This window comes from Oncorhynchus masou, chromosome 18 (assembly GCF_036934945.1).
Source record: "Oncorhynchus masou masou isolate Uvic2021 chromosome 18, UVic_Omas_1.1, whole genome shotgun sequence".
Classification (NCBI taxonomy): domain Eukaryota; kingdom Metazoa; phylum Chordata; class Actinopteri; order Salmoniformes; family Salmonidae; genus Oncorhynchus; species Oncorhynchus masou.
The window spans coordinates 77,486,786-77,500,377 of record NC_088229.1 but is presented as its reverse complement, the minus strand read 5'-3'; the positions used below and the strand labels follow the sequence as shown (position 1 = coordinate 77,500,377).

Below are 13,592 nucleotides of genomic sequence, written 5' to 3'. Positions count from 1 at the left end.
GACCAGGGATGTTCTCTGTTTAGTGAGTCCACCAGATCAGAGGCAGTAGGGACCAGGGATGTTCTCTGTTTAGTGAGTCCTCCAGATCAGAGGCAGTAGGGACCAGGGATGTTCTCTGTTTAGTGAGTCCTCCAGATCAGAGGCAGTAGGGAGGACCAGGGATGTTCTCTGTTTAGTGAGTCCTCCAGATCAGAGGCAGTAGGGAGGACCAGGGATGTTCTCTGTTGAGTGAGTCCTCCAGATCAGAGGCAGTAGGGAGGACCAGGGATGTTCTCTGTTTAGTGAGTCCTCCAGATCAGAGGCAGTAGGGATGACCAGGGATGTTCTCTGTTTAGTGAGTCCTCCAGATCAGAGCCAGTAAGGATGACCAGGGATGTTCTCTGTTTAGTGAGTCCTCCAGATCAGAGGCAGTAGGGATAACCAGGGATGTTCTCTGTTTAGTGAGTCCTCCAGATCAGAGGCAGTAGGGAGGACCAGGGATGTTCTCTGTTTAGTGAGTCCACCAGGTCAGAGGCAGTAGGGATGACCAGGGATGTTCTCTGTTTAGTGAGTCCTCCAGATCAGAGGCAGTAGGGATAACCAGGGATGTTCTCTGTTTAGTGAGTCTATGTTGAGTACATCTGAAATGTTTACTATGTTGAGTACATCTGAAATGTTTACTATGTTGAGTACATATGTTATTGCCAATTGGTCAATGCTTTAAAATGTGCAGAACAAATTATATATAACCATTTTCGAAGGTTCTATAAAGAATTGTGCTCACAAGGTTCTAAGTGGAACCTGTATAATGCTATAAAGAACCCTTTCCTAAGGTTCTAAAAATAATCATGCTCACAAGATTCTAAGTGGAACCTATATGGTGCTATAAAGAACCCTTTACTAATGTTGTATAGGAGGGTTAGCTGACAACGTCATGAAAACTGTGCGTGCGATTCCAAGGGGCAGGGGGCGTGTGTTGTTAGGTTTCTGGATAGCCAGGTAGCTAGCAACAATGACAAGAAGATGCCCTGATTCTGGATAGCCAGGTAGCTAGCAACAATGACAAGAAGCTGCCCTGATTCTGGATAGCCAGGTAGCTAGCAACAATGACAAGAAGATGCCCTGATTCTGGATAGCCAGGTAGCTAGCAACAATGACAAGAAGCTGCCCTGATTCTGGATACCCAGGTAGCTAGCAACAATGACAAGAAGATGCCCTGATTCTGGATAGCCAGGTAGCTAGCAACAATGACAAGAGATGCCCTGATTCTGGATAGCCAGGTAGCTAGCAACAATGACAAGAAGCTGCCCTGATTCTGGATGGCCAGGTAGCTAGCAACAATGATAAGAAGCTGCCCTGATTCTGGATAGCCAGGTAGCTAGCAACAATGACAAGAAGCTGCCTGATTCTGGATAGCCAGGTAGCTAGCAACAATGACAAGAAGCTGCCTGATTCTGGATGGCCAGGAAGCTAGCAACAATGACAAGAAGCTGCCTGATTCTGGATAGCCAGGTAGCTAGCAACAATGACAAGAAGATGCCCTGATTCTGGATCGCCAGGTTGCTAGCAACAATGACAAGAAGCTGCCTGATTCTGAATAGCCAGGTAGCTAGCAACAATGACAAGAAGCTGCCTGATTCTGGATGGCCAGGAAGCTAGCAACAATGACAAGAAGCTGCCTAATTCTGGAAAGCCAGGTAGATAGCAACAATGACAAGAAGATGCCCTGATTCTGGATAGCCAGGTAGCTAGCAACAATGACAAGAAGATGCCCTGATTCTGGATAGCCAGGTAGCTAGCAACAATGACAAGAAGATGCCCTAATTCTGGATAGCCAGGTAGCTAGCAACAATGACAAGAAGATGCCCTGATTCTGGATAGCCAGGTAGCTAGCAACAATGACAAGAAGATGTCCTGATTCTGGATAGTCAGGTAGCTAGCAACAATGACAAGAAGATGCCCTAATTCTGGATAGCCAGGTAGCTAGCAACAATGACAAGAAGATGCCCTGATTCTGGATAGCCAGGTAGCTAGCAACAATGACAAGAAGATGCCCTGATTCTGGATAGCCAGGTAGCTAGCAACAATGACAAGAAGCTGCCCTGATTCTGGATAGCCAGGTAGCTAGCAACAATGACAAGAAGATGCCCTGATTCTGGAAAGCCAGGAAGCTAGCAACAATGACAAGAAGCTGCCTGATTCTGGATACCCAGGTAGCTAGCAACAATGACAAGAAGATGCCCTGATTCTGGATAGCCAGGTAGCTAGCAACAATGACAAGAGATGCCCTGATTCTGGATAGCCAGGTAGCTAGCAACAATGACAAGAAGCTGCCCTGATTCTGGATGGCCAGGTAGCTAGCAACAATGACAAGAAGCTGCCCTGATTCTGGATAGCCAGGTAGCTAGCAACAATGACAAGAAGCTGCCTGATTCTGGATAGCCAGGTAGCTAGCAACAATGACAAGAAGCTGCCTGATTCTGGATGGCCAGGAAGCTAGCAACAATGACAAGAAGCTGCCTAATTCTGGAAAGCCAGGAAGCTAGCAACAATGACAAGAAGCTGCCTAATTCTGGAAAGCCAGGTAGATAGCAACAATGACAAGAAGATGCCCTGATTCTGGATAGCCAGGTAGCTAGCAACAATGACAAGAAGATGCCCTGATTCTGGATAGCCAGGTAGCTAGCAACAATGACAAGAAGATGCCCTGATTCTGGATAGCCAGGTAGCTAGCAACAATGACAAGAAGCTGCCCTGATTCTGGATACCCAGGTAGCTAGCAACAATGACAAGAAGCTGCCCTGATTCTGGATAGCCAGGTAGCTAGCAACAATGACAAGAAGCTGCCTGATTCTGGATAGCCAGGTAGCTAGCAACAATGACAAGAAGCTGCCTGATTCTGGATGGCCAGGAAGCTAGCAACAATGACAAGAAGCTGCCTGATTCTGGATAGCCAGGTAGCTAGCAACAATGACAAGAAGATGCCCTGATTCTGGATAGCCAGGTAGCTAGCAACAATGACAAGAGATGCCCTGATTCTGGATAGCCAGGTAGCTAGCAACAATGACAAGAAGCTGCCCCGATTCTGGATAGCCAGGTAGCTAGCAACAATGACAAGAAGCTGCCCTGATTCTGGATGGCCAGGTAGCTAGCAACAATGACAAGAAGCTGCCCTTATTCTGGATAGCCAGGTAGCTAGCAACAATGACAAGAAGCTGCCCTGATTCTGGATGGCCAGGTAGCTAGCAACAATGACAAGAAGCTGCCCTGATTCTGGATGGCCAGGTAGCTAGCAACAATGACAAGAAGCTGCCCTGATTCTGGATAGCCAGGTAGCTAGCAACAATGACAAGAAGCTGCCCTGATTCTGGATGGCCAGGTAGCTAGCAACAATGACAAGAAGCTGCCTGATTCTGGATACCCAGGTAGCTAGCAACAATGACAAGAAGATGCCCTGATTCTGGATAGCCAGGTAGCTAGCAACAATGACAAGAGATGCCCTGATTCTGGATAGCCAGGTAGCTAGCAACAATGACAAGAAGCTGCCCTGATTCTGGATGGCCAGGTAGCTAGCAACAATGACAAGAAGCTGCCCTGATTCTGGATAGCCAGGTAGCTAGCAACAATGACAAGAAGCTGCCTGATTCTGGATAGCCAGGTAGCTAGCAACAATGACAAGAAGCTGCCTGATTCTGGATGGCCAGGAAGCTAGCAACAATGACAAGAAGCTGCCTAATTCTGGAAAGCCAGGAAGCTAGCAACAATGACAAGAAGCTGCCTAATTCTGGAAAGCCAGGTAGATAGCAACAATGACAAGAAGCTGCCCTGATTCTGGATAGCCAGGTAGCTAGCAACAATGACAAGAAGATGCCCTGATTCTGGAAAGCCAGGAAGCTAGCAACAATGACAAGAAGCTGCCTGATTCTGGATACCCAGGTAGCTAGCAACAATGACAAGAAGATGCCCTGATTCTGGATAGCCAGGTAGCTAGCAACAATGACAAGAGATGCCCTGATTCTGGATAGCCAGGTAGCTAGCAACAATGACAAGAAGCTGCCCTGATTCTGGATGGCCAGGTAGCTAGCAACAATGACAAAAAGCTGCCCTGATTCTGGATAGCCAGGTAGCTAGCAACAATGACAAGAAGCTGCCTGATTCTGGATAGCCAGGTAGCTAGCAACAATGACAAGAAGCTGCCTGATTCTGGATGGCCAGGAAGCTAGCAACAATGACAAGAAGCTGCCTAATTCTGGAAAGCCAGGAAGCTAGCAACAATGACAAGAAGCTGCCTAATTCTGGAAAGCCAGGTAGATAGCAACAATGACAAGAAGATGCCCTGATTCTGGATAGCCAGGTAGCTAGCAACAATGACAAGAAGATGCCCTGATTCTGGATAGCCAGGTAGCTAGCAACAATGACAAGAAGATGCCCTGATTCTGGATAGCCAGGTAGCTAGCAACAATGACAAGAAGCTGCCCTGATTCTGGATACCCAGGTAGCTAGCAACAATGACAAGAAGCTGCCCTGATTCTGGATAGCCAGGTAGCTAGCAACAATGACAAGAAGCTGCCTGATTCTGGATAGCCAGGTAGCTAGCAACAATGACAAGAAGCTGCCTGATTCTGGATGGCCAGGAAGCTAGCAACAATGACAAGAAGCTGCCTGATTCTGGATAGCCAGGTAGCTAGCAACAATGACAAGAAGATGCCCTGATTCTGGATAGCCAGGTAGCTAGCAACAATGACAAGAGATGCCCTGATTCTGGATAGCCAGGTAGCTAGCAACAATGACAAGAAGCTGCCCCGATTCTGGATAGCCAGGTAGCTAGCAACAATGACAAGAAGCTGCCCTGATTCTGGATGGCCAGGTAGCTAGCAACAATGACAAGAAGCTGCCCTTATTCTGGATAGCCAGGTAGCTAGCAACAATGACAAGAAGCTGCCCTGATTCTGGATGGCCAGGTAGCTAGCAACAATGACAAGAAGCTGCCCTGATTCTGGATGGCCAGGTAGCTAGCAACAATGACAAGAAGCTGCCCTGATTCTGGATAGCCAGGTAGCTAGCAACAATGACAAGAAGCTGCCCTGATTCTGGATGGCCAGGTAGCTAGCAACAATGACAAGAAGCTGCCCTGATTCTGGATAGCCAGGTAGCTAGCAACAATGACAAGAAGATGCCCTGATTCTGGATAGCCAGGTAGCTAGCAACAATGACAAGAAGATGCCCTGATTCTGGATAGCCAGGTAGCTAGCAACAATGACAAGAAGTTGCCATGTGGGGAAACGTAAGTGACTCGTTTGATCTTGTTCTTGAAACCATGTCGTGTTTTGTGATGTTTTGACTGATGTCATGTCTACGCTAATATGGCTAAAGTTCGCTCGCTAGCTAACCAACAACTGCTACATTGTATTTGAGAGACAACAAGTGCTCATTGGTCAAACGTATTTGTTTTCAATAAACATTTGGAGACTAAATATAGTTTACGTGTTGTCAACAGTCTAAGCCAACCCCGTTTGTTCTGCACCGTGGTGACGCACCCGGTTTTGTTGCTTAACAACCAACCTGTCTATATATCACCAAAAAGGGTTCAGCTATGGTTACAACCCCTTATGGGGCTATATACAAGGTTCTTTATAGACATTTTTTTAATAGACAATGGCTCTATAAAGAATCCTTTCCGAAGGTTCTATAAAGAACCAATTCCTAAGGTTCTATAAAGAACCCCTTCCGAAGGCTCTATAAAGAACCATTTCCTAAAGTTCTATAAAGAACCATTTCCTAAGGTTCTATAAAGAACCATTTCCTAAGGTTCTATAAAGAACCCTTTCTGAAGGTTCTATAAAGAACCATTTCCTAAGGTTCTATAAAGAACCCTTTCCTAAGGTTCTATAAAGAACCATTTCCTAGGGTTCTATAAATAACCATTTCTTAAGGTTCTATGAAGAACCCTTTCCTAAGGTTCTATAAAGAACCATTAAGGAGAATGGTTCTATAAATACCCTTCCTTAATCTTAAAGGTTCTTTGTAGATAATTTTGTACTATAGAACCATACAGGGATTTATTCCGTTTAACCCTAATGTTATTATGTTAAACTTCTCTAGGTGTTATTATTGTGTTAATAATTGTCTAGTTGAATCAGGTGTGGTAGCTCTGGTACACTGGGGGGGTCCCTGAGGAGAGAACTGAGACCCTCTGGAACAGCTGTGTGTCCCTGAGGAGAGAACTGAGACCCTCTGGTACAGCTGTTGGTCCCTGAGGAGAGAACTGAGACCCTCTGGTAGAGCTGTGGGTCCCTGAGGAGAGAACTGAGACCCACTGACTTAGTCAACTGTTCTCAAACGACACAAGACCATAATGTGAGTCTTTCAGAAGACACCATCAGTGGCCAGAGTCAAATATAACATGTAATGGCATAACACAACACATTAAATAAACTGGGATGACACTCTCTCGGTTGCACAAAGTGCTGTAAGCAAACCACTCTCCCAGGTCCCACAGGTAGAACCCTAGTCCCCAGGGTACCTCCCTGTACAAGGGCAGCAGGGTAGAACTCCAGTCCCCAGGTCCCTTACACAGGACGGGGGCAGTAGGGTCGAACTCTCGTCCCCAGATACCTCCCTGTACAAGGACAGCAGGGTAGAACTCCAGTCCCCAGGTCCCTTACACAGGACGGGGGCAGTAGGGTAGAACTCCAGTCCCCAGATACCTCCCTGTACAAGGACAGCAGGGTAGAACTCCAGTCCCCAGGTCCCTTACACAGGACGGGGGCAGTAGGGTAGAACTCCAGTCCCCAGATACCTCCCTGTACAAGGGCAGCAGGGTAGAACTCCAGTCCCCAGATACCTCCCCGTACAAGGGCAGCAGGGTAGAACTCCAGTCCCCAGGTCCCTTACACGGGACGGGGGCAGTAGGGTCGAACTCTCGTCCCCAGATACCTCCCTGTACAAGGGCAGCAGGGTAGAACTCCAGTCCCCAGGTCCCTTACACGGGACGGGGGCAGCAGGGTAGAACTCCAGTTCCCAGATACCTCCCCGTACAAGGGCAGCAGGGTAGAACTCCAGTTCCCAGATACCTCCCTGTACAAGGGCAGCAGGGTAGAACTGTGTTGACAGATGTGTTGAGTGAAACCGACGATTAGATCCTGTTATCAAAGGAATGCTGGCACCATGTCTCTCACTCTCTCAGCACAGAGTCAGACCTACCGTTGGCAGGCTGGACATTATCAAATATGATAGGACCATGTCCAATGACCCCATGCAGGGCTAGAATCACGGTAGTAAATGAGAAAAAGACCAGGAATCAATCCCAGTTCTGATACAGAGCAGTGCAATGGATCGCCGTAAATGCGCCTTTTAAAGGTAAGGTCTGTCTTCAGGTTGTCTACCAGTATGTCTTCAGGTTGTCTACCAGTATGTCTTCAGGTTGTCTACCAGTATGTCTGTCTTCAGGTTGTCTACCAGTATGTCTGTCTTCAGGTTGTCTACCAGTATGTCTTCAGGTTGTCTACCAGTATGTCTTCAGGTTGTCTACCAGTATGTCTTCAGGTTGTCTACCAGTGTGTCTTCAGGTTGTCTACCAGTATGTCTTCAGGTTGTCTACCAGTATGTCTTCAGGTTGTCTACCAGTATGTCTTCAGGTTGTCTACCAGTATGTCTTCAGGTTGTCTACCAGTATGTCTTCAGGTTGTCTACCAGTATGTCTTCAGGTTGTCTACCAGTATGTCTTCAGGTTGTCTACCAGTATGTCTTCAGGTTATCTACCAGTATGTCTTCAGGTTGTCTACCAGTATGTCTTCAGGTTGTCTACCAGTATGTCTTCAGGTTGTCTACCAGTATGTCTTCAGGTTATCTACCAGTATGTCTTCAGGTTGTCTACCAGTATGTCTTCAGGTTGTCTACCAGTATGTCTTCAGGTTGTCTACCAGTATGTCTTCAGGTTATCTACCAGTCTGTCTTCAGGTTGTCTACCAGTATGTCTGTCTTCAGGTTGTCTACCAGTATGTCTTCAGGTTGAATACCAGTATGTCTTCAGGTTGAATACCAGTATGTCTTCAGGTTCTCTACCAGGTTGTCTACCAGTATGTCTTCAGGTTCTCTACCAGGTTGTCTACCAGTATGTCTTCAGGTTGTCTACCAGTATGTCTTCAGGTTGTCTACCAGTATGTCTTCAGGTTGTCTACCAGTATGTCTTCAGGTTATCTACCAGTCTGTCTTCAGGTTGTCTACCAGTATGTCTGTCTTCAGGTTGTCTACCAGTATGTCTTCAGGTTGAATACCAGTATGTCTTCAGGTTGAATACCAGTATGTCTTCAGGTTCTCTACCAGGTTGTCTACCAGTATGTCTTCAGGTTCTCTACCAGGTTGTCTACCAGTATGTCTTCAGGTTGTCTACCAGTATGTCTTCAGGTTGTCTACCAGTATGTCTTCAGGTTGTCTACCAGTATGTCTTCAGGTTATCTACCAGTCTGTCTTCAGGTTGTCTACCAGTATGTCTGTCTTCAGGTTGTCTACCAGTATGTCTTCAGGTTGAATACCAGTATGTCTTCAGGTTGAATACCAGTATGTCTTCAGGTTCTCTACCAGGTTGTCTACCAGTATGTCTTCAGGTTCTCTACCAGGTTGTCTACCAGTATGTCTTCAGGTTGTCTACCAGTATGTCTTCAGGTTGTCTACCAGTCTGTCTTCAGGTTGTCTACCAGTATGTCTGTCTTCAGGTTATCTACCAGTCTGTCTTCAGGTTGTCTACCAGTATGTCTTCAGGTTGTCTACCAGTATGTCTTCAGGTTGTCTACCAGTCTGTCTTCAGGTTGTCTACCAGTATGTCTTCAGGTTGTCTACCAGTCTGTCTTCAGGTTGTCTACCAGTATGTCTGTCTTCAGGTTGTCTACCAGTATGTCTTCAGGTTATCTACCAGTATGTCTTCAGGTTGTCTACCAGTATGTCTTCAGGTTATCTACCAGTATGTCTTCAGGTTGTCTACCAGTCTGTCTTCAGGTTGTCTACCAGTATGTCTGTCTTCAGGTTGTCTACCAGTATGTCTTCAGGTTGTCTACCAGTATGTCTTCAGGTTGTCTACCAGTATGTCTGTCTTCAGGTTGTCTACCAGTATGTCTGTCTTCAGGTTGTCTACCAGTATGTCTTCAGGTTGTCTACCAGTATGTCTTCAGGTTGTCTACCAGTATGTCTTCAGGTTGTCTACCAGTGTGTCTTCAGGTTGTCTACCAGTATGTCTTCAGGTTGTCTACCAGTATGTCTTCAGGTTGTCTACCAGTATGTCTTCAGGTTGTCTACCAGTATGTCTTCAGGTTGTCTACCAGTATGTCTTCAGGTTGTCTACCAGTATGTCTTCAGGTTGTCTACCAGTATGTCTTCAGGTTATCTACCAGTATGTCTTCAGGTTGTCTACCAGTATGTCTTCAGGTTGTCTACCAGTATGTCTTCAGGTTGTCTACCAGTATGTCTTCAGGTTATCTACCAGTATGTCTTCAGGTTGTCTACCAGTATGTCTTCAGGTTGTCTACCAGTATGTCTTCAGGTTATCTACCAGTCTGTCTTCAGGTTGTCTACCAGTATGTCTGTCTTCAGGTTGTCTACCAGTATGTCTTCAGGTTGAATACCAGTATGTCTTCAGGTTGAATACCAGTATGTCTTCAGGTTCTCTACCAGGTTGTCTACCAGTATGTCTTCAGGTTCTCTACCAGGTTGTCTACCAGTATGTCTTCAGGTTGTCTACCAGTATGTCTTCAGGTTGTCTACCAGTATGTCTTCAGGTTGTCTACCAGTATGTCTTCAGGTTATCTACCAGTCTGTCTTCAGGTTGTCTACCAGTATGTCTGTCTTCAGGTTGTCTACCAGTATGTCTTCAGGTTGAATACCAGTATGTCTTCAGGTTGAATACCAGTATGTCTTCAGGTTCTCTACCAGGTTGTCTACCAGTATGTCTTCAGGTTCTCTACCAGGTTGTCTACCAGTATGTCTTCAGGTTGTCTACCAGTATGTCTTCAGGTTGTCTACCAGTATGTCTTCAGGTTGTCTACCAGTATGTCTTCAGGTTATCTACCAGTCTGTCTTCAGGTTGTCTACCAGTATGTCTGTCTTCAGGTTGTCTACCAGTATGTCTTCAGGTTGAATACCAGTATGTCTTCAGGTTGAATACCAGTATGTCTTCAGGTTCTCTACCAGGTTGTCTACCAGTATGTCTTCAGGTTCTCTACCAGGTTGTCTACCAGTATGTCTTCAGGTTGTCTACCAGTATGTCTTCAGGTTGTCTACCAGTCTGTCTTCAGGTTGTCTACCAGTATGTCTGTCTTCAGGTTATCTACCAGTCTGTCTTCAGGTTGTCTACCAGTATGTCTTCAGGTTGTCTACCAGTATGTCTTCAGGTTGTCTACCAGTCTGTCTTCAGGTTGTCTACCAGGTTGTCTACCAGTATGTCTTCAGGTTGTCTACCAGTATGTCTTCAGGTTGTCTACCAGTATGTCTGTCTTCAGGTTGTCTACCAGTATGTCTTCAGGTTGTCTACCAGTATGTCTTCAGGTTGTCTACCAGGTTGTCTACCAGTATGTCTTCAGGTTGTCTACCAGTATGTCTGTCTTCAGGTTGTCTACCAGTATGTCTTCAGGTTGTCTACCAGTATGTCTTCAGGTTGAATACCAGTATGTCTTCAGGTTGTCTAACAGGTTGTCTACCAGTATGTCTTCAGGTTGACTACCAGTATGTCTTCAGGTTGTCTACCAGTATGTCTGTCTTCAGGTTGTCTACCAGTATGTCTTCAGGTTGTCTACCAGTCTGTCTTCAGGTTGTCTACCAGTATGTCTTCAGGTTGTCTACCAGTATGTCTTCAGGTTGTCTACCAGTATGTCTTCAGGTTATCTACCAGTATGTCTTCAGGTTGTCTACCAGTATGTCTTCAGGTTGTCTACCAGTATGTCTGTCTTTAGGTTGTCTACCAGTATGTCTGCCTTCAGGTTGTCTACCAGTATGTCTTCAGGTTGTCTACCAGTATGTCTTCAGGTTGTCTACCAGTATGTCTGTCTTCAGGTTGACTACCAGTATGTCTGTCTTCAGGTTGTCTACCAGTATGTCTTCAGGTTGTCTACCAGTATGTCTTCAGGTTGTCTACCAGTATGTCTTCAGGTTGTCTACCAGTATGTCTTCAGGTTGTCTACCAGTCTGTCTTCAGGTTGTCTACCAGTATGTCTTCAGGTTATCTACCAGTATGTCTTCAGGTTGTCTACCAGTATGTCTGCCTTCAGGTTGTCTACCAGTATGTCTTCAGGTTGTCTACCAGTATGTCTTCAGGTTATCTACCAGTATGTCTTCAGGTTGTCTATCAGTATGTCTGTCTTCAGGTTGTCTACCAGTATGTCTTCAGGTTGTCTACCAGTATGTCTTCAGGTTGTCTACCAGTATGTCTTCAGGTTGTCTACCAGTATGTCTGTCTTCAGGTTGTCTACCAGTATGTCTTCAGGTTGTCTACCAGTATGTCTTCAGGTTGTCTACCAGTATGTCTGTCTTCAGGTTGTCTACCAGTATGTCTTCAGGTTGTCTACCAGTATGTCTTCAGGTTATCTACCAGTATGTCTTCAGGTTGTCTACCAGTATGTCTTCAGGTTGACTACCAGTATGTCTTCAGGTTGTCTACCAGTATGTCTTCAGGTTGTCTACCAGTATGTCTTCAGGTTGTCTACCAGTCTGTCTTCAGGTTGTCTACCAGTATGTCTTCAGGTTATCTACCAGTATGTCTTCAGGTTGTCTACCAGTATGTCTTCAGGTTGTCTACCAGTCTGTCTTCAGGTTGTCTACCAGTATGTCTTCAGGTTATCTACCAGTATGTCTTCAGGTTGTCTACCAGTATGTCTTCAGGTTGACTACCAGTATGTCTTCAGGTTGTCTACCAGTATGTCTTCAGGTTGTCTACCAGTATGTAAGTCTTCAGGTTGTCTATCAGTATGTCTGTCTTCAGGTTGACTACCAGTATGTCTTCAGGTTGTCTACCAGGTTGTCTACCAGTATGTCTTCAGGTTGTCTACCAGTATGTCTGTCTTCAGGTTGTCTACCAGTATGTCTTCAGGTTGTCTACCAGTATGTCTTCAGGTTATCTACCAGTATGTCTTCAGGTTGACTACCGGTATGTCTTCAGGTTGTCTACCAGGTTGTCTACCAGTATGTCTTCAGGTTGTCTACCAGTATGTCTGTCTTCAGGTTGTCTACCAGTATGTCTTCAGGTTGACTACCGGTATGTCTTCAGGTTGTCTACCAGTATGTCTTCAGGTTGTCTACCAGTATGTCTTCAGGTTGTCTATCAGTATGTCTTTAGGTTGTCTACCAGTATGTCTGTCTTCAGGTTGACTACCAGTATGTCTTCAGGTTGTCTACCAGTATGTCTGTCTTCAGGTTGTCTACCAGTATGTCTTCAGGTTGTCTACCAGTATGTCTTCAGGTTGTCTACCAGTATGTCTTCAGGTTGTCTACCAGTATGTCTTCAGGTTGTCTACCAGTATGTCTTTAGGTTGTCTACCAGTATGTCTTCAGGTTGTCTACCAGTATGTCTTCAGGTTGTCTACCAGTATGTCTGTCTTCAGGTTGTCTACCAGTCTGTCTTCAGGTTGTCTACCAGTATGTCTTCAGGTTGTCTACCAGTATGTCTTCAGGTTGTCTACCAGTATGTCTTTATGTTGTCTACCAGTATGTCTTCAGGTTGTCTACCAGTATGTCTTCAGGTTGTCTACCAGTATGTCTTCAGGTTGTCTACCAGTATGTCTTTAGGTTGTCTACCAGTATGTCTTCAGGTTGTCTACCAGTATGTCTTCAGGTTGTCTACCAGTATGTCTGTCTTCAGGTTGTCTACCAGTATGTCTTCAGGTTGTCTATCAGTATGTCTGTCTTCAGGTTGACTACCAGTATGTCTTCAGGTTGTCTACCAGGTTGTCTACCAGTATGTCTTCAGGTTGTCTACCAGTATGTCTTCAGGTTGTCTACCAGTATGTCTTCAGGTTGTCTACCAGTATGTCTTCAGGTTGACTACCGGTATGTCTTCAGGTTGTCTACCAGGTTGTCTACCAGTATGTCTTCAGGTTGTCTACCAGTATGTCTGTCTTCAGGTTGTCTACCAGTATGTCTTCAGGTTGACTACCGGTATGTCTTCAGGTTGTCTACCAGTATGTCTTCAGGTTGTCTACCAGTATGTCTTCAGGTTGTCTATCAGTATGTCTTTAGGTTGTCTACCAGTATGTCTGTCTTCAGGTTGACTACCAGTATGTCTTCAGGTTGTCTACCAGTATGTCTGTCTTCAGGTTGTCTACCAGTATGTCTTCAGGTTGTCTACCAGTATGTCTTCAGGTTGTCTACCAGTATGTCTTCAGGTTGTCTACCAGTATGTCTTCAGGTTGTCTACCAGTATGTCTTTAGGTTGTCTACCAGTATGTCTTCAGGTTGTCTACCAGTATGTCTTCAGGTTGTCTACCAGTATGTCTGTCTTCAGGTTGTCTACCAGTATGTCTGTCTTCAGGTTGTCTACCAGTATGTCTTCAGGTTGTCTACCAGTATGTCTTCAGGTTGTCTACCAGTATGTCTTCAGGTTGTCTACCAGTATGTCTTTAGGTTGTCTACCA

General features: G+C 45.5%; 1 protein-coding gene across 5 annotated transcripts in view; it reads right to left on the bottom strand.

Annotated features, from left to right (window-relative positions):
- Positions 1 to 13,592, bottom strand: part of vit (vitrin) — a 98,592-nt gene that overhangs the window by 66,410 nt on the left and 18,590 nt on the right. The gene's annotated exons all lie outside the window — the stretch shown is intronic.